This window comes from Perna viridis, chromosome 14 (assembly GCF_037379345.1).
Source record: "Perna viridis isolate PV_CMFRI_1.1 ecotype Kerala chromosome 14, ASM3737934v1, whole genome shotgun sequence".
Lineage (NCBI taxonomy): Eukaryota > Metazoa > Mollusca > Bivalvia > Mytilida > Mytilidae > Perna > Perna viridis.
The window spans coordinates 26,750,725-26,776,484 of NC_142458.1; the positions used below are offsets into that span (position 1 = coordinate 26,750,725).

General features: G+C 33.6%; 1 pseudogene; it reads left to right on the plus strand.

Moving 5' to 3' along the window:
* Nucleotides 1–9,800: 9,800 nt before the first annotated feature.
* On the plus strand, nt 9,801–21,345 carry LOC148598814 (uncharacterized; annotated as a pseudogene).
* The last annotated feature ends 4,415 nt before the right edge of the window (nt 21,346–25,760 follow it).

The window sequence follows — 25,760 nt, forward strand, 5'->3', positions numbered from 1 at the left end:
TCTATCATCCAAAGCTTGCAAAGGGGGATAATCCAAGTTTCATGTTTTCCCCATTTTACAGCCTGCACTCCTCCAAAAACCATAATATGGAATTTCATTGAAACTTTACGGGAAGATATTAAGCAATGTAATTTTGTTGAAACTATTCAGAAATAGATGGAGCCTCTATTGTGAATTTGTTGAAACTTTACAAGGATAGATTAAGCTATGGAATTTTGTTGAAACTTTACCTGAATAGATGGAGCTTAGAATGTGAATTTGTTGCAACTTTACACGGATGGATTCAGCTTTGAAATTTTATTGAAACTTTATAGGAATACATAGAGCTTTGGATGTGATTTTTTTGAAACTTTACAGGGATAGATTAAGCTTTTGAATTTTGTTTGAAACTTTACAGGAAGGAGAAAGCTTGGAATGTAAATTCACATAAAGCAGTATTACATCTTGACAAGGATGATAACCCAACTAATAGATCTCAAGTTATGTGTGCATGAGTTTATCTTGAAGAGGATGGGTTGCATTTATGAGCTTACTCATAATAGTTTATATGTACATACATGTGGGTCTGCATGACTGTGAACAGTATGCAAGTAAAAGAAGTGTTCAAAGCATGCTTGTACAGTACAAAGTGGTAAACTTTGTACATTAGGCTAAGTAATTGGCATTTGATGTACTGTGGAGTCAGGCTACAACTTATTCCATCAAGGTTGTTACTTAGAAGAGAGGGAGATGTGCTCCAGTTCCTCACAAATCAGTGTGAGGTAAAACTTTTATCTTGTTACGTACCAAAACGGGTCGAATAAAGTCAAGTCAGGCAGTGTTTGGGGTTCACTGCAGCAGCCATCGGCTGCCACGTCCCCCAGTTCGACCCTATAATTATTAAATTAGTAGTAACCTACTATTTTAATAATTATAGGGTTGCATCGGGAGATGCGGCAGGCTGTTCAGCTACCATGAACAGATTACTTTACTATTATTTTTGTTTATAAAATCGCGATATCATTCAAAATTTCATTGGCATCATTCGAGTTCTTCAAGCTGATCACGTAATTATTTGGAATTGTTTAAATTCGTCATATTTCGTTTTTTTTTTTCTTTTTATTAGCATACGTGATTTATTATATGCTTGATGGAAAATACTTTTGGGCATTTTTTTCTTCATTATTTTAACAGTAGATTTCGTGTCATGTCGTCTTAGGTAGAATGGCACTATCTTACTCTCCCTTTAAAACATTTGGCAGGATCAAAACGGTTCATATTTTTTTTTTATCCTCATCTGAAACATAACTTTCTTTTTGGAAATTTATTTTTCATGGTCTGCCAAATTATACAGCACCTTTTGTTTAGCAGAGCAATGATTCTTATCTTTCAAATTTATTCTAATAATTCTTTTATTAATGTCATATTCTTTATCAAATCATTAAGTCTGAAATCATATTTTTCCAATAGAATAGAACACCAGCTGGGAGAAGTAGTTTCCATCTACCTATGTGTCTCGCAGGATCCATTATCAAATAATGGCGTGAATGTTGTGTCCTATTTATTATGCTATTAATTTCAGGTTGTTACAGGTTTGATGTCTCTTAGATGTGCAATGTAACAGTACCACACATAGCTGGTGCAAGTAGATGTGCATAAAGCAAGAATCTATCATCCAAAGCTTGCAAAGGGGGATAATCCAAGTTTCATGTTTTCCCCATTTTACAGCCTGCACTCCTCCAAAAACCATAATATGGAATTTCATTGAAACTTTACGGGAAGATATTAAGCAATGTAATTTTGTTGAAACTTTTCAGAAATAGATGGAGCCTCTATTGTGAATTTGTTGAAACTTTACAAGGATAGATTAAGCTATGGAATTTTGTTGAAACTTTACCTGAATAGATGGAGCTTAGAATGTGAATTTGTTGCAACTTTACACGGATGGATTCAGCTTTGAAATTTTATTGAAACTTTATAGGAATACATAGAGCTTTGGATGTGATTTTTTTGAAACTTTACAGGGATAGATTAAGCTTTTGAATTTTGTTTGAAACTTTACAGGAAGGAGAAAGCTTGGAATGTAAATTCACATAAAGCAGTATTACATCTTGACAAGGATGATAACCCAACTAATAGATCTCAAGTTATGTGTGCATGAGTTTATCTTGAAGAGGATGGGTTGCATTTATGAGCTTACTCATAATAGTTTATATGTACATACATGTGGGTCTGCATGACTGTGAACAGTATGCAAGTAAAAGAAGTGTTCAAAGCATGCTTGTACAGTACAAAGTGGTAAACTTTGTACATTAGGCTAAGTAATTGGCATTTGATGTACTGTGGAGTCAGGCTACAACTTATTCCATCAAGGTTGTTACTTAGAAGAGAGGGAGATGTGCTCCAGTTCCTCACAAATCAGTGTGAGGTAAAACTTTTATCTTGTTACGTACCAAAACGGGTCGAATAAAGTCAAGTCAGGCAGTGTTTGGGGTTCACTGCAGCAGCCATCGGCTGCCACGTCCCCCAGTTCGACCCTATAATTATTAAATTAGTAGTAACCTACTATTTTAATAATTATAGGGTTGCATCGGGAGATGCGGCAGGCTGTTCAGCTACCATGAACAGATTACTTTACTATTATTTTTGTTTATAAAATCGCGATATCATTCAAAATTTCATTGGCATCATTCGAGTTCTTCAAGCTGATCGCGTAATTATTTGGAATTGTTTAAATTCGTCATATTTAGTTTTTTTTTTCTTTTTATTAGCATACGTGATTTATTATATGCTTGATGGAAAGTACTTTTGGGCATTTTTTTCTTCATTATTTTAACAGTAGATTTCGTGTCGTGTCGTCTTAGGTAGAATGGCACTATCTTACTCTCCCTTTAAAACATTTGGCAGGATCAAAACGGTTCATATTTTTTTTTTATCCTCATCTGAAACATAACTTTCTTTTTGGAAATTATTTTTTCATGGTCTGCCAAATTATACAGCACCTTTTGTTTAGCAGAGCAATGATTCTTATCTTTCAAATTTATTCTAATCTTTAATTAATGTCATATTCTTTATCAAATCATTAAGTCTGAAATCATATTTTTCCAATAGAATAGAGCACCAGCTGGGAGAAGTAGTTTCCATCTACCTATGTGTCTCGCAGGATCCGTTATCAAATAATGGCGTGAATGTTGTGTCCTATTTATTATGCTTTTAATTTCAGGTTGTTACAGGTTTAATGTCTTTTAGATGTGCAATGTAACAGTACCACACATAGCTGGTGCAAGTAGATGTGCATAAAGCAAGAATCTATCATCCAAAGCTTGCAAAGGGGGATAATCCAAGTTTCATGTTTCCCCATTTTACAGCCTGCACTCTTCCAAAAACCATAATATGGAATTTCATTGAAACTTTAATTTACAGGTATAGATTAAGATACAAAATTTTGTTGAAACCTTACAAGGGAAGATGGAGATACTGAATTTTATTGAAAGTTTACAAGGTAAGATGAAGATGCAGGATTTTGTTGAAACTTTACATTGAAATTTTACAGGGAAAGATTTTGCTTTGGAATTTTATGACATATTTTATGAAATGTTCTATGAGATTTTCATATCATATAGGTCATATTCTAATTAGAAACAGGAAGCTAGAAACATTTTTATGTTATGCATAAATAGATGCTAATGTATGGAGAAGTTTGGATATAGCTGATTTTAAGTGGAACTTGTACAATTATTGAAGTTATATGTTGTGTGAAGGTGTATGTCAAATGCTAAAACTGAGTCCTGTGACTGTATACATCATCAGTATGTAACTCGCAGGGTAAAGTATGAAGCTGTGACAACCAAATGGGTTACGTTACACAACATTACTTCACTTAAGTTTTGTTTGAAGTTGGGATGTACCTAAAATTCTTCATACATTGCCCTTTTTTTTTCATTTTTGATCTTGTAACAGCACTACAATATTTTAAAACTTAAGTCTTCATTTATATGCATTTTTTAAACAGTTCCCAGGGGCAGATTCAGGAAGGGCTTTGGTGGGCGTGCGTGCACCCTAAAATTTGCAAAGAATGGGTTGTTAGGGGTAGATTTAGGCAGTTTTATGTTGAAACTTTAATTTATTGTTAATTTTACCAGAAAAGATATCTGCATTGCATCCACTCTAGAAGAATATTTCAAAAATTAGCCTAAAAAAAATGTTTGCTTCTCTCCGCTAGCCAGAATTTTAACTCTGCGCCCTGCCCCAATCTAAAATCCTGGATCCGCCCCTGGTTCCCATTCAGGATAGGACTCGCATGATATGAAATCTACAGAAAATATGCATAAAATATGAAACCTGAACATACCACACAACCACATGTACATGAAAAAGTAATCAAGGGAACCAAGGTTCTAGTGGAAATCAGAAGATTGTAATCCAGGGATAAAGACCAGACATGAAAAAACAGACATACACAACAAAGAACATAGAGTAATTAAATGAAGTCACTAATTGTAAGTCAGGTCTAAAAATGATACCTGACCTTGATTAATTAAATGCAAACACTTTAAACATACATGTACATCTTTATACTAAACCTTTCTTTGTAACCATCTATACATAAGTCGTATTGTCCTAATTATTATGTTTTCAGTTTCAGGTTGTTACAGGTGTTACAATGTCTCTTGATGTGCAATGTAACAGTACCACACATAGCTGGTGCAAGTAGATGTGCATAAAGCAAGAATCTATCATTCAAAGCTTGCAAAGGGGGATAATCCAAGTTTCATGTTTCTCCATTTTACAGCCTGCACTCCTCCAAAAACCATAATATGGAATTTCATTGAAACTTTACGGGAAGATATTAAGCAATGTAATTTTGTTGAAACTTTTCAGAAATAGATGGAGCCTCTATTGTGAATTTGTTGAAACTTTACAAGGATAGATTAAGCTATGGAATTTTGTTGAAACTTTACCTGAATAGATGGAGCTTAGAATGTGAATTTGTTGAAACTTTACACGGATGGATTCAGCTTTGAAATTTTATTGAAACTTCATTAGAATACATAGAGCTTTGGATGTGATTTTTTGAAACTTTACAGGGATAGATTAAGCTTTTGAATTTTTTTTGAAACTTTACAGGAAGGAGAAGGCTTGGAATGTAAGTTCACATAAAGCAGTATTACATCTCGACAAGGATGATAACCCAGCTAATAGATCTCAAGTTATGTGTGCATGAGTTCATTTTGAAGAGGATGGGTTGCATTTATGAGCTTACTCATAATAGTTTATATGTACATACATGTGGGTCTGCATGACTGTGAACAGTATGCAAGTAAAAGAAGTGTTCAAAGCATGCTTGTACAGTACAAAGTGGTAAACTTTGTACATTAGGCTAAGTAATTGGCATTTGATGTACTGTGGAGTCAGGCTACAACTTATTCCATCAAGGTTGTTACTTAGAAGAGAGGGAGATGTGCTCCAGTTCCTCACAAATCAGTGTGAGGTAAAACTTTTATCTTGTTACGTACCAAAACGGGTCGAATAAAGTCAAGTCAGGCAGTGTTTGGGGTTCACTGCAGCAGCCATCGGCTGCCACGTCCCCCAGTTCGACCCTATAATTATTAAATTAGTAGTAACCTACTATTTTAATAATTATAGGGTTGCATCGGGAGATGCGGCAGGCTGTTCAGCTACCATGAACAGATTACTTTACTATTATTTTTGTTTATAAAATTGCGATATCATTCAAAATTTCATTGGCATCATTCGAGTTCTTCAAGCTGATCGCGTAATTATTTGGAATTGTTTAAATTCGTCATATTTAGTTTTTTTTTCTTTTTATTAGCATACATGATTTATTATATGCTTGATGGAAAGTACTTTTGGGCATTTTTTTCTTCATTATTTTAACAGTAGATTTCGTGTCGTGTCGTCTTAGGTAGAATGGCACTATCTTACTCTCCCTTTAAAACATTTGGCAGGATCAAATCGGTTCATATTTTTTTTTTATCCTCATCTGAAACATAACTTTCTTTTTGGAAATTTATTTTTCATGGTCTGCCAAATTATACAGCACCTTTTGTTTAGCAGAGCAATGATTCTTATCTTTCAAATTTATTCTAATAATTCTTTTATTAATGTCATATTCTTTATCAAATCATTAAGTCTGAAATCATATTTTTCCAATAGAATAGAACACCAGCTGGGAGAAGTAGTTTCCATCTACCTATGTGTCTCGCAGGATCCATTATCAAATAATGGCGTGAATGTTGTGTCCTATTTATTATGCTATTAATTTCAGGTTGTTACAGGTTTGATGTCTCTTAGATGTGCAATGTAACAGTACCACACATAGCTGGTGCAAGTAGATGTGCATAAAGCAAGAATCTATCATCCAAAGCTTGCAAAGGGGGATAATCCAAGTTTCATGTTTTCCCCATTTTACAGCCTGCACTCCTCCAAAAACCATAATATGGAATTTCATTGAAACTTTACGGGAAGATATTAAGCAATGTAATTTTGTTGAAACTATTCAGAAATAGATGGAGCCTCTATTGTGAATTTGTTGAAACTTTACAAGGATAGATTAAGCTATGGAATTTTGTTGAAACTTTACCTGAATAGATGGAGCTTAGAATGTGAATTTGTTGCAACTTTACACGGATGGATTCAGCTTTGAAATTTTATTGAAACTTTATAGGAATACATAGAGCTTTGGATGTGATTTTTTTGAAACTTTACAGGGATAGATTAAGCTTTTGAATTTTGTTTGAAACTTTACAGGAAGGAGAAAGCTTGGAATGTAAATTCACATAAAGCAGTATTACATCTTGACAAGGATGATAACCCAACTAATAGATCTCAAGTTATGTGTGCATGAGTTTATCTTGAAGAGGATGGGTTGCATTTATGAGCTTACTCATAATAGTTTATATGTACATACATGTGGGTCTGCATGACTGTGAACAGTATGCAAGTAAAAGAAGTGTTCAAAGCATGCTTGTACAGTACAAAGTGGTAAACTTTGTACATTAGGCTAAGTAATTGGCATTTGATGTACTGTGGAGTCAGGCTACAACTTATTCCATCAAGGTTGTTACTTAGAAGAGAGGGAGATGTGCTCCAGTTCCTCACAAATCAGTGTGAGGTAAAACTTTTATCTTGTTACGTACCAAAACGGGTCGAATAAAGTCAAGTCAGGCAGTGTTTGGGGTTCACTGCAGCAGCCATCGGCTGCCACGTCCCCCAGTTCGACCCTATAATTATTAAATTAGTAGTAACCTACTATTTTAATAATTATAGGGTTGCATCGGGAGATGCGGCAGGCTGTTCAGCTACCATGAACAGATTACTTTACTATTATTTTTGTTTATAAAATCGCGATATCATTCAAAATTTCATTGGCATCATTCGAGTTCTTCAAGCTGATCACGTAATTATTTGGAATTGTTTAAATTCGTCATATTTCGTTTTTTTTTTTCTTTTTATTAGCATACGTGATTTATTATATGCTTGATGGAAAATACTTTTGGGCATTTTTTTCTTCATTATTTTAACAGTAGATTTCGTGTCATGTCGTCTTAGGTAGAATGGCACTATCTTACTCTCCCTTTAAAACATTTGGCAGGATCAAAACGGTTCATATTTTTTTTTTATCCTCATCTGAAACATAACTTTCTTTTTGGAAATTTATTTTTCATGGTCTGCCAAATTATACAGCACCTTTTGTTTAGCAGAGCAATGATTCTTATCTTTCAAATTTATTCTAATAATTCTTTTATTAATGTCATATTCTTTATCAAATCATTAAGTCTGAAATCATATTTTTCCAATAGAATAGAACACCAGCTGGGAGAAGTAGTTTCCATCTACCTATGTGTCTCGCAGGATCCATTATCAAATAATGGCGTGAATGTTGTGTCCTATTTATTATGCTATTAATTTCAGGTTGTTACAGGTTTGATGTCTCTTAGATGTGCAATGTAACAGTACCACACATAGCTGGTGCAAGTAGATGTGCATAAAGCAAGAATCTATCATCCAAAGCTTGCAAAGGGGGATAATCCAAGTTTCATGTTTTCCCCATTTTACAGCCTGCACTCCTCCAAAAACCATAATATGGAATTTCATTGAAACTTTACGGGAAGATATTAAGCAATGTAATTTTGTTGAAACTTTTCAGAAATAGATGGAGCCTCTATTGTGAATTTGTTGAAACTTTACAAGGATAGATTAAGCTATGGAATTTTGTTGAAACTTTACCTGAATAGATGGAGCTTAGAATGTGAATTTGTTGCAACTTTACACGGATGGATTCAGCTTTGAAATTTTATTGAAACTTTATAGGAATACATAGAGCTTTGGATGTGATTTTTTTGAAACTTTACAGGGATAGATTAAGCTTTTGAATTTTGTTTGAAACTTTACAGGAAGGAGAAAGCTTGGAATGTAAATTCACATAAAGCAGTATTACATCTTGACAAGGATGATAACCCAACTAATAGATCTCAAGTTATGTGTGCATGAGTTTATCTTGAAGAGGATGGGTTGCATTTATGAGCTTACTCATAATAGTTTATATGTACATACATGTGGGTCTGCATGACTGTGAACAGTATGCAAGTAAAAGAAGTGTTCAAAGCATGCTTGTACAGTACAAAGTGGTAAACTTTGTACATTAGGCTAAGTAATTGGCATTTGATGTACTGTGGAGTCAGGCTACAACTTATTCCATCAAGGTTGTTACTTAGAAGAGAGGGAGATGTGCTCCAGTTCCTCACAAATCAGTGTGAGGTAAAACTTTTATCTTGTTACGTACCAAAACGGGTCGAATAAAGTCAAGTCAGGCAGTGTTTGGGGTTCACTGCAGCAGCCATCGGCTGCCACGTCCCCCAGTTCGACCCTATAATTATTAAATTAGTAGTAACCTACTATTTTAATAATTATAGGGTTGCATCGGGAGATGCGGCAGGCTGTTCAGCTACCATGAACAGATTACTTTACTATTATTTTTGTTTATAAAATCGCGATATCATTCAAAATTTCATTGGCATCATTCGAGTTCTTCAAGCTGATCGCGTAATTATTTGGAATTGTTTAAATTCGTCATATTTAGTTTTTTTTTTCTTTTTATTAGCATACGTGATTTATTATATGCTTGATGGAAAGTACTTTTGGGCATTTTTTTCTTCATTATTTTAACAGTAGATTTCGTGTCGTGTCGTCTTAGGTAGAATGGCACTATCTTACTCTCCCTTTAAAACATTTGGCAGGATCAAAACGGTTCATATTTTTTTTTTATCCTCATCTGAAACATAACTTTCTTTTTGGAAATTATTTTTTCATGGTCTGCCAAATTATACAGCACCTTTTGTTTAGCAGAGCAATGATTCTTATCTTTCAAATTTATTCTAATCTTTTATTAATGTCATATTCTTTATCAAATCATTAAGTCTGAAATCATATTTTTCCAATAGAATAGAGCACCAGCTGGGAGAAGTAGTTTCCATCTACCTATGTGTCTCGCAGGATCCGTTATCAAATAATGGCGTGAATGTTGTGTCCTATTTATTATGCTTTTAATTTCAGGTTGTTACAGGTTTAATGTCTTTTAGATGTGCAATGTAACAGTACCACACATAGCTGGTGCAAGTAGATGTGCATAAAGCAAGAATCTATCATCCAAAGCTTGCAAAGGGGGATAATCCAAGTTTCATGTTTCCCCATTTTACAGCCTGCACTCTTCCAAAAACCATAATATGGAATTTCATTGAAACTTTAATTTACAGGTATAGATTAAGATACAAAATTTTGTTGAAACCTTACAAGGGAAGATGGAGATACTGAATTTTATTGAAAGTTTACAAGGTAAGATGAAGATGCAGGATTTTGTTGAAACTTTACATTGAAATTTTACAGGGAAAGATTTTGCTTTGGAATTTTATGACATATTTTATGAAATGTTCTATGAGATTTTCATATCATATAGGTCATATTCTAATTAGAAACAGGAAGCTAGAAACATTTTTATGTTATGCATAAATAGATGCTAATGTATGGAGAAGTTTGGATATAGCTGATTTTAAGTGGAACTTGTACAATTATTGAAGTTATATGTTGTGTGAAGGTGTATGTCAAATGCTAAAACTGAGTCCTGTGACTGTATACATCATCAGTATGTAACTCGCAGGGTAAAGTATGAAGCTGTGACAACCAAATGGGTTACGTTACACAACATTACTTCACTTAAGTTTTGTTTGAAGTTGGGATGTACCTAAAATTCTTCATACATTGCCCTTTTTTTTTCATTTTTGATCTTGTAACAGCACTACAATATTTTAAAACTTAAGTCTTCATTTATATGCATTTTTTAAACAGTTCCCAGGGGCAGATTCAGGAAGGGCTTTGGTGGGCGTGCGTGCACCCTAAAATTTGCAAAGAATGGGTTGTTAGGGGTAGATTTAGGCAGTTTTATGTTGAAACTTTAATTTATTGTTAATTTTACCAGAAAAGATATCTGCATTGCATCCACTCTAGAAGAATATTTCAAAAATTAGCCTAAAAAAAATGTTTGCTTCTCTCCGCTAGCCAGAATTTTAACTCTGCGCCCTGCCCCAATCTAAAATCCTGGATCCGCCCCTGGTTCCCATTCAGGATAGGACTCGCATGATATGAAATCTACAGAAAATATGCATAAAATATGAAACCTGAACATACCACACAACCACATGTACATGAAAAAGTAATCAAGGGAACCAAGGTTCTAGTGGAAATCAGAAGATTGTAATCCAGGGATAAAGACCAGACATGAAAAAACAGACATACACAACAAAGAACATAGAGTAATTAAATGAAGTCACTAATTGTAAGTCAGGTCTAAAAATGATACCTGACCTTGATTAATTAAATGCAAACACTTTAAACATACATGTACATCTTTATACTAAACCTTTCTTTGTAACCATCTATACATAAGTCGTATTGTCCTAATTATTATGTTTTCAGTTTCAGGTTGTTACAGGTGTTACAATGTCTCTTGATGTGCAATGTAACAGTACCACACATAGCTGGTGCAAGTAGATGTGCATAAAGCAAGAATCTATCATTCAAAGCTTGCAAAGGGGGATAATCCAAGTTTCATGTTTCTCCATTTTACAGCCTGCACTCCTCCAAAAACCATAATATGGAATTTCATTGAAACTTTACGGGAAGATATTAAGCAATGTAATTTTGTTGAAACTTTTCAGAAATAGATGGAGCCTCTATTGTGAATTTGTTGAAACTTTACAAGGATAGATTAAGCTATGGAATTTTGTTGAAACTTTACCTGAATAGATGGAGCTTAGAATGTGAATTTGTTGAAACTTTACACGGATGGATTCAGCTTTGAAATTTTATTGAAACTTCATTAGAATACATAGAGCTTTGGATGTGATTTTTTGAAACTTTACAGGGATAGATTAAGCTTTTGAATTTTTTTTGAAACTTTACAGGAAGGAGAAGGCTTGGAATGTAAGTTCACATAAAGCAGTATTACATCTCGACAAGGATGATAACCCAGCTAATAGATCTCAAGTTATGTGTGCATGAGTTCATTTTGAAGAGGATGGGTTGCATTTATGAGCTTACTCATAATAGTTTATATGTACATACATGTGGGTCTGCATGACTGTGAACAGTATGCAAGTAAAAGAAGTGTTCAAAGCATGCTTGTACAGTACAAAGTGGTAAACGTTGTACAATAGGCTAAGTAATTGGCATTTGATATACTGTGGAGTCAGGCTACAACTTATTCCATCAAAGTTGTTACTTAGAAGAGAGGGAGATGTGCTCCAGTTCCTCACACATCAGTGTGAGGTAAAACTTTTATCTTGTTACGTACCAAAACGGGTCGAATAAAGTCAAGTCAGGCAGTGTTTGGGGTTCACTGCAGCAGCCATCGGCTGCCACGTCCCCCAGTTCGACCCTATAATTATTAAATTAGTAGTAACCTACTATTTTGATAATTATAGGGTTGTATCGGGAGATGCGGCAGGCTGTTCAGCTACCATGAACAGATTACTATTATTTTTGTTTATAAAATCGCGATATCATTCAAAATTTCATTGGCATCATTCGCGTTCTTCAAGCTGATCGCGTAATTATTTTGGAATTATTTAAACTCGTCATATTTAGTATTTTTTTCTTTTTATTAGCATACGTGATTTATTATATGCTTGATGGAAAGTACTTTTGGGCATTTTTTTTCTTCATTATTTTAACAGTAGATTTCGTGTCGTGTCGTCTTAGGTAGAATGGCACTATCTTACTCTCCCTTTAAAACATTCGGCAGGATCAAAACGGTTCATATTTTTTATCCTCATCTGAAACATAACTTTCTTTTTGGAAATTTATTTTTCATGGTCTGCAAAATTATACAGCACCTTTTGTTTAGCAGAGCAATGATTCTTATCTTTCAAATTTATTCTAATAATTCTTTTATTAATGTCATATTCTTTATCAAATCATTAAGTCTGAAATCATATTTTTCCAACAGAATAGAGCACCAGCTGGGGAAGTAGTTTCCATCTACCTGTGTGTCTCGCAGGATCCGTTATCAAATAATGGCGTGAATGTTGTGTCCTATTTATTATGGTTTTAATTTCAGGTTGTTACAGGTTTAATGTCTCTAGATGTGCAATGTAACAGTACCACACATAGCTGGTGCAAGTAGATGTGCATAAAGCAAGAATCTATCACCCAAAGCTTGCAAAGGGGGATAATCCAAATTTCATGTTTCCCCATTTTACAGTCTGCACTCCTCCAAAAACCATAATATGGAATTTCATTGAAACTTTACGGGAAGATATTAAGCAATGTAATTTTGTTGAAACTTTTCAGAAATAGATGGAGCCTCTATTGTGAATTTGTTGAAACTTTACAAGGATAGATTAAGCTATGGAATTTTGTTGAAACTTTACCTGAATAGTTGGAGCTTAGAATGTGAATTTGTTGAAACTTTACACGGATGGATTCAGCTTTGAAATTTTATTGAAACTTCATTAGAATACATAGAGCTTTGGGTGTGATTTTTTGAAACTTTACAGGGATAGATTAAGCTTTTGAATTTTTTTTTTAAACTTTACAGGAAGGAGAAAGCTTGGAATGTAAATTCACATAAAGCAGTTTTACATCTTGACAAGGATGATAGGATGATGAAGGATAGATTAAGATTTGAAATGTTTATGAAACTGTACAGGAGTAAATGGAGCTTCGAAAGTGAATTTGTTGATACTTTACAGGGATACATTCAGATTTGGAATTCAAATGAAACTTTATAGAAATATTTAAATGCAGTCACAAAATTTTTACTGCATATATGACTATTAAGGAAGTCATCAACAAATTCGAAGAAATCCCTAAATATTTTTCTTTGGAAGATATAGAGATAACGGAAATTTTGTATACAATAGACACAGAATGAAACTGAGTGTTTTCCGATATTGCTTAATTCATCCATTGTTAAAATTAGCATTCAACTTAACAAATTCTAATAATCATTTTGAAATAGAATATTTGATAAAAGTATCTAGATTAAACCATAATACTCATCAATTCCTCTACACATCTTCAATGCACAATACCAGCGTTTTTGGGGGACTAATGAAAGGTGAAACTATCAGACGTATTACAAACAACAGTAACATAGAGAATTTGTCGAAAATACTTTATGAATTTAAGATATTTTTTTAATAAAAAAGGAAATTCCAAAAATAATCAACACCAATATCCTGTCAGCTCTAATAACAGACGTTCTGACCTCTTAATAAAAACGGAATAGGACACCTATGATATCCCATTAGTTTTTATTAGGAAATACCACTTGAAAAAAGGCAAGCTAATTGAAAAATACTGGAAAGTGTTAATGAAAGTTGAAGATTGTAAGAAAATCTTCGACAATCAACCTCTTATTGCGTATATCAGATACGTAGAAAAAGTTTTTCTACACATTCTCTTTTGCGCAAGATCTATAAGTTAGATCCCTAATGACGCAACCTCGCGTCTTGTTTATAATAGTCACGAGGAACCGATGATAAGTCCTACTTCGAGCAGCACACACATCAATGGGCGTAGGGTTCGAGAATTGAGCGTACGTGGCTTACGGGCATCAATTTCAACACAATTTTTGTTGTTGACGTAGATTGGTTTTAGTCCTCTTGAAAAATTTCTCAAACACAAGAATTCGTCTCAAACATGTCGTTCCCATATATAAATTTTATTTACAGGGTACTCAAATATAGAGTTTTCTTTTTGTGAACCAGGGGTAGTGTACTAGACAGATCCTGTAGTGGAGCACTCTTTGAAGTTAATCGATCAGTTACAGAGCAGGAAAATCATAGTTTTTAACTTTGTTGTAAACGATAAATGCAATATGAGACCGATTGGTGATTTTCTATATTTTTGACCTTAAAAGGCATTGTGTATATAAGAAAGGTTTACTTTTGCTATGCATTAATATTTATAGAGTAAGACGATGTTAAAAGGTTATTTATCTGCATGGTCATTAATGTATTGTTAACAGTACATCCTCAGCAATTTTCATAATGTGGAGTTGCTTACTTTTAAGAGATAAATTCTACTGGATTGGTTTCACAACAAATTTTCAAATTGAAATTTTGTCGAATTTCTTGAGTTATTCCTCAATTTCAAAAGTTGAATCAAGCTGATTCAATTTGAAACATTATAACATGTATATCTGTAGACAATAACATTTATGGGCAAAACAACATTTTTATAAATTTGGAATCGACACGATACACATCTAACAAATCAACAGTATATACAAAAATGTATAATTCAACACGAATATGTTTTGTGCAGGGCAAACGATGGAAAATTCTTTGGAAGTTGTATACGACCGAAAAGAAATCAGATCATATAATTTAATGTGGTCTAACGAATCACAGTTAGATCGAAATTGGCAGTTTATCACTATGTTCCAATATTCTGATGTTGATTGGTGCCGATTATCATCACTTAGTCGTTGTAAGACCCCTTATGTGATAGTTGCAAGATATATTTTTGGGTGAAAAAGTAATCAAGGGAACCAAGGCTATAGCGGTAATGAAAAGAACATAACCCTGTTCCGGAAGCCTATTTGTTATAATTCTAGCGCGATACAAAAGTCTGCGTAGTTTCGGCAAGCCCTGGTATAACGTAATAGTTGTGATATGAACACTCCATACGCAGACGCTGAAGGGATGTTGCCACAGACGAAAGAGAAGTTGACAATTCTGAATGAAAAGTCATCACTTTTGTCGTAAAGTTTTGTCAATAGTTTTTCTTTGCCATCGATTTCTAAATGTAGGTCAAGATATGAGGCTGACTTCACCTTTTCATATATCAATATTGAAATAAAGTTAGTGAAGAGACATTAAAGTATTTATGATCGCAGCGCGTGTAACCAAGTAAATGGGACTTTTCAGATTCAAATAATTAAAGGTCAACCCAAGGAAATGTTATTACCAGTGTATAGCTTTTATTTAAGAGATTTTCTAAATAAATAAAACTTGTATGTAATTCTACAACAGGTCGAAAGTTCATTTCTGATCGTTTCAGTGAGTCATATGAATAAATTTTGAAAAAAGCCTGATCTATTACAATGTATTGAATGTGGTCAAGAATTTTATCAATGCACATATGCAGTATTGTTTCCTTATAACGTACAGCTTAAAACGAATTAGATTATATTTCCCAATCCCAGTGTTTTTGAATTAATGCCTTTCGTCATTAGTATAACGAATTCGTTATAGAGAAATCAGGGATATAACGAAGAATGAAGTATTTCGTATGGCCTGGCGTTAGTTTTATTGCTGAAGTTTGCCTGGATAAAACGAAGAGTTAATTTAATTGTTATGTAAACATCGGACACGAGTTGTCTGCTACGCACGGTAATTGATTAATCAACAATTTCACTGTTGATGAACATACAGTAAGATCAACATCGGTGGCGTAGCTAATCTTACCTGTATTTTTGTTGTATTACTCAGTAAAATATCAGTCAAGTAATGTCATCCATACCATTACGGTAATTAGCCTAAGCAAATCACAGATTGTGAACTTTTATCACTTTTGATTTAAGGATTATGTTTGTTGGTAATACCATCAAAAAAAGTTCACAAGCGATCGAATATGTTATATAAATTACAACATTCTTTTGATTACCGCTATAACCTTGGTTCTCTTGATTATTCTTTCTGATGTTTTCAAATGTCTATAGCGTGCCCCACTATCAAAATTGATATGAATATTAAACTTATCTCAAGATAAACTTTGCCCTAAACATTAGCGAATGAATTTTCTAAAATCCTACAATTCCTGATAGATTAAAAGTTATGTTTATATATCATTTTTATACATTTCTAATATAAAAGTATGAACAGTACTTCACGACACGTATTCGGAATTTCTTTAAGGTAAATATTTTAGGTTTATAGATTGTTGCAAAAGTAGTATTGTTACTTTGTATGTATAATTTTGGGTATTGTATGTTCTTTGTTGTGTGTGTGTGTTTTTCATGTCTTCTCTTTGTCCTTGGGTAACATTCTTTTGATTCCTGCTAGAATCTTGTTTCCTTGAGCACTCTTTGACGATGCCAATACGTTTTTAAGACCTTCAATTATTACTTGGTTGCCATTGACACGTTCGTATACAATGTATTTATAAATGATTTATGAAAAATATGATTATCGTACTTTACCTCAAAGGAAGATATACACATTGAATATTTGACTGACCTTTCTTATCATGCATAAGCCACACGAACCTTGTATTTTGTACAGCATTTCAATTGTGGTGATTTTTGTGTGACATTCATAGATTTATCCGTAGAGAAAACATATCATAAGAAAATTCAATGCTTGCAACCAAAGGGGTTTCTGATTGTGTTCTGTCGTTTCCGTCTTATATTAACGTTTATTCAAACTTACTTAAAAGCATGGTTTCTTTGTGACAACATTTATGAGGGATTTAAGAACAATTTATTACAATTTACCTTTGTCAATCCAGTTTTCGCAAATGCATTTTTATATGATTTGTTTTTTATTTAATACAAAAACTTAGTTTTAAGTCCAATTTGTTTTTCGCTGTTGTAAACTTTGGATTCATGTATTAGATTTTGAAAATATAGTATAAGATAAATCGGGAATGTGTTAAACGTTGAAAGTATGAAATACCCTAATGAAAATGCGGCAGTATGAATTATGATTCTACTAAATAGAAAACACCAAGACATGTATACTGTTAGATCAATACATTAGGAGTTCATAAAAGACTTGCAACTAATCACAAAGAGTAGATGGCCAATTCCTTTCTTGATACCAAAAGGAACTAAATATATTGGGTTTCCAAAAATACAATTAACTGACGAGGTAACGAAACATCTCCGTAAAGAGAACTGTGCAGACCTAAAGTGGTTGAAAGAAATTTTCATTACAATCATTAATCCACCTGTTTGCTAAACAAAAAGTACAACATTGTCCTGGAACCCAGGTTCTAATTGCAGGCCATGAGGTCATTTATAAGTATTCAATTTTGAGTAGTTTTGCTTCTTTTAATGTAAAATGTTTGCGTTTTTGTATATACAAATGGCACCAAGATAGTCGTCTTCACTATGAGTGCTAAAAATTGATTACCTTTTGAAAAAAAAAATGGAATGAAATTCAAAATTTTACCCAACCTTACTAAAATTACCTTTAGAGACCAGACAGTTTTGCTTGTACATGTATATGCTTAAAGTGAGAAATTTTAGATACTTTTTTGATATAACATATTTGAACGACGCAGAGTAACTGATAACCCCAAACAAAATACGGACAACAACACCTGGACATAGACAATTTTCAGATTTTTAGATTTTGCAATGAAATGGTTTAGTTTTTTTTAAATGTGATTTTGTTCTAACATTCATAAAGCACAAAATATTCGATATACATATGTATTATAATGTGGCATTTGGTATATCATCAGCCACGTTTATTAATACCGACAAAAAAAAACAGATTTCCAACCCAGCATAATTGTTTCTCAAATATATATACTCCAGCTCCTTTATTCATGGGTTTAAATATATATTTGTATCAATTTAAAACTCAACAGTTTACCATAATACACTTAAGATTCATCAAGTCCATAGTTTCGGAATTTCTTTGTTGGTTAACTAATTTCCGGTAGGGTATAAAATGTGTAACCCGTACCCGTACCCGTACCAACTTTTTCCCCGTATCCAAATAATGTTTTGCTAAAATATTCATTCTCACGGCATGTTAAGAACTGAAAATTGCAAGAGATGTGGAAAAGTCCGTTTCAATTCATGCCTAATCCAGAAAATGATGTATATTTTTCTAATATTCCTTGTTTGATCGGTTTTCTGAAATCAAAAGGTCTAAAATGTGTAACCGGAAGTTGCCGTACCAAACTAAGTAATGACTATTTCTCACTTCCCTATCCAAATTTTACGTTTTTCTAAAATCGTTAAGAGGTTAAAACTTCAATTTAAGACTTTTGATAAAGTTTTGAAAGATTTGATATTGTTTTAAAAATGTAGTGATTGAATTTGAATTCCGTAGCGTACCTAGCGTCAATCCCCGTACCATCAGAGAATTATACGATCTTATGATCCAGAATGAAAAAAAACAGTCTCATAAACATAGTCTGATGCAATTTTAATTTATCGTCAATGAAAATTTTGATAATATCATGATGTTCTAATGTCAAATATGCATTAAAATTGGACAGATAACAAAAATACCGGACTTTAATTTATGGATACGGGAAATTCGATCGGTTCGGGTTACACAATTTAGACCTCTTGAAAACAGAAAATATAATAAATTAATTTTTTTTTTTCGACAAGCATTTTGAAAATCATTAAATCTAGCCTAACCAGCATATCATTTTGTAAATATGTACCAAATTTCAGCTGGAAATATCGTGTAATAATGAAGAAATTGACAGAATAGTATATGGGTACGGGAAAAAGTTGGTACGGGTACGGATACGGGTTACATATTTTAGACCATACCATGATTTCCAAGTAAATAAATGAGAACATTTATAATCACCAGTTTTGGATAAAAAAAAAACAGCTACAGTGGACACCGAATATTTGGGAAAATTTTGAAATGAATCTTGATTAGATCTACGTTCTAAGTATAGAGTTTTTTTTTAGAATTTTATGACGACTCGTTTTGCAGCACGAAAACCGGCATTCTAAGTGATTTGTGTGTTTTTAATTATTTCTAACGGTTTTACATAAAGACTTCTCTAACTACAAATGTTTTCTGAATAAAAAACTTCGACAAGAGAACTTAGGAGTCCATTCCGCAATATAAAGAGTAAAGCAAGTACCCAGACACTGATTTTAATCCTATATTCTATTTCCGGAGCAAAGGTCTTTTTGAAATTTTGTTTAATGAAAAATACATAGCATATATATATGTGTGTGTGTGTGTGTGTGTGTGTGCTTCCAGAAGGTAAGATATAAGAATGATATTTTTAATCCAAAGTGCTTTTTTGTCCCCTTTGAAAGGCTTATAATTAACCAAGGCCTCTAGCAACAAAATGTTTTGGGGATTAGAAGTTTAAGAATAATACATGAATGGTATTTTTAAACCATAAGTTGCTTCATTGTCCCTAGCAACAAGCTTCTGTTAAAACAAAATACACAGGCAACCATGTTTTTAAGTTCGGAATTTCCGAATAATTTCAAACCGGCATTGCCTTTTTAGTCAACAGTTATAGGCTTATGATTAAGAAAAGTCTGTAACAACCATATGTTTTTGGCTGCCAAATGTCTGCAATTATAAAAGATTGGAAATTAGGAAACCTTTTTGTCCCTACGAACAAGCTTTGTACTTACAACAGCGGGGTCAAAAAGTACATTTTTTTCAGGGAAAGACCTTTTAATTGTCCAAGAAAAAAAAGACCTTTGAATTTATCTGTGTGTGTGTTTTTTTTCTGAAACAGTCCACGATATTCAAACTGAAGGAGGAAGTTTTGATAAGTATATAACATAGTAAATCGTACGATTTTTACTTAGCAATGCCCTTGTCAAATTAACATTATATTGGTTTAAACTTTGCTGTTACCAGTTCATGTTTTTATCTCGTTTTTGGTATTTGAATATGAGTTTGGCTTTCTATTATAAAATTTCTTCCAAATTTGAAATCATGATAGAACTTGGTCAACGCAACTACAACTTGAGTTCCTAACGAGCAAAACACGCGTACGTAGGTTACTATGTACATGTATATAATAAACCAATTAAAGAAATAAAGTAGACAATACTTATCACTTTTTGTGATATATTTCTACAGGATAAGATTAGGTGCCATTGAAAAGTTATAAATAATGCAAATTTATGAGCTAAAATTACATGTTCGGAGAACATATTCTTTGAATTGAGCCCTTTGATTTATTTTACTCAGTTCCGGAACTTTCAGCATTAATCATGGGCAAGTTACTTAGGATTTTGGGTTAACCCAAGTTGACCATCGATTTGAAATTTTATAAAGTTTAGGGCCTTCGACTCTTGAAATTTAATTTGGACCCCCTGAAACAATCTTTTTTTAATAGCAAATGAAGGTTGGTGATACTTCTACTATGCATACCAATCTTTAAACCACAATTTGATCGTTATTGAATGCGTAATCAAGGGAATCAAGAGTCAATAATGCATGAATTGATAAGTGTTCTTCTTACTAATGTTATTTATTACATATAAGTTACCAGACCTTTCCGAATCATTTTTGGTTAAGAAAATATTTTAGTTAAATTGGCAGCTGTTGTCCCTGCAATTATTCGTATCCCATTTAATTATGTCCTTTTAAAAACCATGTCTTTGGCTTACTATTGTTTTTTACGAATATGTGAAATTGCCGTAAAAAAGCAAAACGACTCTAAAAATGTTGTTCAGCTTAGTGACATAAATTTTGAAGCAGGGCTATCAAATCAACGGAATATGCGTGTTGTTTTGAGACATTTCAAACATCGTAACGCTCAACCGAAAACGTTGTTTTTGGCTATGAATAAAAACAATGGTGTTTGTCCAGTATCTCCCCTGTTAGGCTGTCTAATGTTGGAACAACATAAAAATTGTCCTCTTTCTCAGTTTCAAGACGACAAACCCGTTTCAGCATTCTATTTTAACCAACAACTCAAATTTCTTTTACGAGCGTTTGGTTTGAACGCGGATTATTAAAAGGACATAGTTTTAGAATTACATGTAGGGCCGCAACTTCCGCGGCAACAAGAGGTGTACCGTTATCAGTAATTCAGCAAATGGGTAGATGGAAATCAAATGCTTTTCAACGTTATATCAGATTGCATAATTATAAGTAGAGGACAACATGGCTTGCTCTACATTGATTAATGTAATCGTTTTAGGTTTCAAGTTAGTGGTCAAAATGGCTCGCCCTGACATTTTTGTTATTTTCGTACATATATTGTATTTTCATTCTGCTTTTCATACATACTTCTTGTAAGTAGGGGTCAACATGGCTTGCTCTACTATTTTTTCAATGTAGTGTCTTGATTTTGCTTTCGCCTCGTGCAGGTCCAGGAGTAAAAAAATAGGCAGCACTAAACTTGTCGTAAAAGGCGATTAAATAGCGTTCAGAAACCTAGCTGGGGGCTAGGCGTACTGCCCACAGAGCGACTGGGTTGTGTGCTCTAGGTGGTGGAATGGGGTACCCCTGGCGTGTTATATGCGGAAAACCTGACCGCAAACCATACCGGTGCACCGTGTTGGGAAAGATGTCACGTTCCTCGCACGTAAAAGAACCTTGCTGTGGAATTCGATAATAGGAACCTTTGCGCTCCGCCACAGGAGGCTAAATTGCCCGACCCTCCCCATCCCTCCCTTTTTCTTGTGGCAATCAAAATTTGTCGACCCTATTACCCTTGTGTCCCATCCTTTTTTTCATTTTATCATCATCATCATTAATTCATGTTCATTTTATCATTCATTTCATGTTCATCGCCTGAATATAGCTGAAATTTTGCTGATCGGGCGTTAAACCCCAATAATCAATCAATCAATCATAATTTTGCTTTAGCAAGGGGTCAACATGGCCCAATGGTGGTGACTAGGATATTTTTTTAGCAAGATAACTAAATTCTTACATTTAATAGAAGTTAAAATTTCAGACTGGATTGATAAGAGCTGTACATTTTACATTAAGAAGTCTGACAGTACTTCAGATTCGAACCTAATTAGGTATCAACGTTTTCTGTGACTTATCATTATTCAATGTTTGACCGTTTTTGCATAGTTTGCTGTGGTCTTGAAAAAAAAAGCAAAAGTATGTGACGCCAGTAGTTTATGTTGCACGTTGTCTTAGCGTCTTTATCAATTTACTGGAATAAATCAAACCTTATATGTACTGTAAACCAATGAAAAATAAACCAAAATAAAAAAAATAAGCCCAAAGGTAACATGTAAGTTGATTGTTCTGTGTAGCCTTAATAAACGGGGATAGAAGTATGTCGTTTTCAATAATGAGAAACATACTTTCAGCGATACCTTACACAGTCATCTAAGTCATTCCACTGTGTAATATTTCATACAATTATACACTTTGAATACAATGAAAAAAGTAAATGTTTCCTAATCGTGCTGTAGTCAAAATTAAAAAAAAATAAATAAAAACGGGTACGTTATGAAAATACAATCAAGTGAAAACGTCTTCTGTCCTCTTTAAAAATATACAGAAGCATCAAAGCATATGGACATTTTATAGACAACTGTATCTCAAAACAAGAATAAAACGTAAAAACATAAGTCACAACATCGATGAAAAAAACTATTAAAAAATAACCGAAAATCAGAAAAAAAATCAGACACTACACGAACAATAACTTAACTACTTGTAGTATAATTACTTCGAAAACATTCAGGTGCTCTGAAAAGTAGCCATTCCTTACCCATTCCGTCAGCGTCACGAGTCGCATTGCAAGTGCGTAAAATCCATTTAGCGTCAAGTATGGTAAGGTGTCAATCCAGTAAGATGTGTAATCTAGCCGGCGAAGTCTCTGTGTGCTCCTCAGTGATCAATCAAATTGTGAAAATACCATGAAACGTCTGTAGTGTAGGTGTCATTAAAGGCTGAACATAATCCTGACTTGCAAGGGAACTTGAAAAGAAATACTTATGCTTTAAGTTGGTCAGACGGCAAATCATCATTCAATTGATAGTACATTTATTATAATTTAGTAAAATTTATTATTTTGAAAATTACAAAATGTCAAGTTTATATGATAACCTCTGCTATGAACATGCATGCGTGTACGTGAATGCGCTAAATATTTTATCTAAAGCAATGATTAAGCACAGTTCTATCTGACAAAGTTCTCTCAAGACTACTTTCTCTTTTCGAAAAAAAAAACGCCAATACATGTACATTTACGATGTGCTCGTATTAAACATGTAACGATGTAATTTTTACGCATTTTTGTGTGTTTAAAAGCCTGTTGCTTAGATTTCTGGTATATAATGTGAATTTTCCAACATTTATTTCGTATTTAGTATACACTTACACAAGCGCAAAAAGATGTAGACACATAAAATACCCGTATCGTTATCAAAACTGTTACCTGATGAATTACTTCGATGCACTGCTCAAGAGGAGCATAGATGTACAAGTAAATTCTCCACGTGAATGTGTAAACATCTGTGCTTAATAGCCTACATGTAGTTTAAGTATTTGTTATAACAGGTCTTATGTATTTGTGCCAAGCGATCATGTCGTACTATTATTGTCAGCAGTTCAGCTTTTTGTCGTCTTTCGAATATTTTCAGGCAAGTTTAGCGTCTATATTTTTTGTGAACGAAGTTGTCTTTTACTTCAGTCAGCTGCATCCTATGTTACGTTTGTATTCAATTCATTTCTTTCCAAAATTTTGTTATCCGTCTCTTAAAATTCTTTAAAAGCAAAACCAGGCGCGTCCCGGAAGGTGGTGGAGAGCGACAATGCCTAAATTATAGTATGTCACTTCTTAGCTTCATTTTACAATGTTACAGAGATGAGGCAAATATACATTGTACAATCATAATGTTACAGCTGTTAACTAATGGAGTACTATATAGAATACGATATGAACGACTATATCTTCATGATAAACAGTTAAAAGTGACTTTCCGTTCTCAGGGGAATATACTCGGAGACTCGATCGAGTTTTATACAAGTTTACTTCTTCAAGTAAAACGCTATTTGAAAGAACGGAGACAAAAATGATTGGTTACTTAAAGCTTTATAAAGTGTAGAAGTAATAGTTCAAATGCTACTAATTGTAAGTAGTCTAGCGCGATACAAAAAGTGTACATGGACCAGTGCACCGGTAGGGTAAGCGTTCTCTACTTTCTAGAAACACCCGCCGAGTTGTTCATAAAAAGGCAAGTCAGGGGTGGACATATTAGTTGAATAAAAACACTCACAACAGATCAACACTTATAAGCAGAAGAGAAAAAATAATTTATCATACTGAGTATGCCTCTTTGGTCAGGTTTTCCGTTACTCATTGTTACTATATCTAACAGATAGTGTGAAACATAACACTATGGTGTAATTGTGTTTTACTTGTTCAACATATAATGATCGAATATGCATTTATCTTTGTTTATAATTATAATTCATTTTGTAAACGAAAATAAATTTTCTTTTTTTTTTGTAAAAAAAGGAGATGAATAAAATTATTTTAATTTAAAAAATGGAACAGTTTTGAAAAAGTTCTGAACATATTTTTCCAGTGTGGTGGACGTGGTCAGCCTCATTGTAATTATCTTGACCTACATTTAGAGATCAATGATAAAGGAAAACTATTGACCAAACTTTACGACAAACATGATGACTTCCTTCAGAATTGGCAATTTTCCTTTCATCTGTGGCAAAATCCCATCAACACCTGGGTATGGAGTTTTCATATCCCAACTTGTAGGTTAAGTACGTACACTTTTTGTATCGCGCTAGACTACTTACAATTAGTCATCTGGAACATGGTTTTGTTGCTACAAGTCATCACTACAGAGGTTTGTTGGTCGTCATCATGAAATCGTGGATCGTTATGATGTACCCATCTGCACCATGAAAACTGATTTGTTCAACGTGTCATAGTTTTCCTTTCTTCTTTCTTCTACACCGGACTTGACCTTTTATGAGCAACTCGACGGGTGTTTCTAGAAGAACAGAGGATGCTTACCCTACCGGTGAAATTGGTCCATGCTCCCAGTTTTTAGTGGAGTCCGAGGTGCTCATACACTGTTGTTACTTTGTATGTATTATTTTGGTTATTTTATGTTCTTTGGTGTTTGTGTGTGTGTCTGTTTTTCATGTCTGGTCTTTGTTCCTGGATTACATTGTTTTGATTTACGCTAGAATCTTGGTTCCCTTGGTTATCCTTTGCACCAATATATAATACATCATAATTTGATTCTCGATTAATAACAAAAAATTAAGAATATCTACACCAAGAACATGAGATAAGATCTTGAAGTTAGACAATCAAGTAACATGGTCTTCGAAGAACGTAGTACATAGTAATTTCTGTGTATAGTACTGAATATCAATACAGACATCATACTTCTACAGCCTGCCCGGTGGTGTAAGGGCTTTCTAGTAGTTTATTGAAGATGCATGCGTGCCCCTGAACTGACAGTTTTTATCTTGGAAGGATTATTGTCTCTTTGACATATTCACCACATTCATTTTCTTTATGAGTTTTCATTTTTTTAATATACATGTATGAATCACATTGGTTTG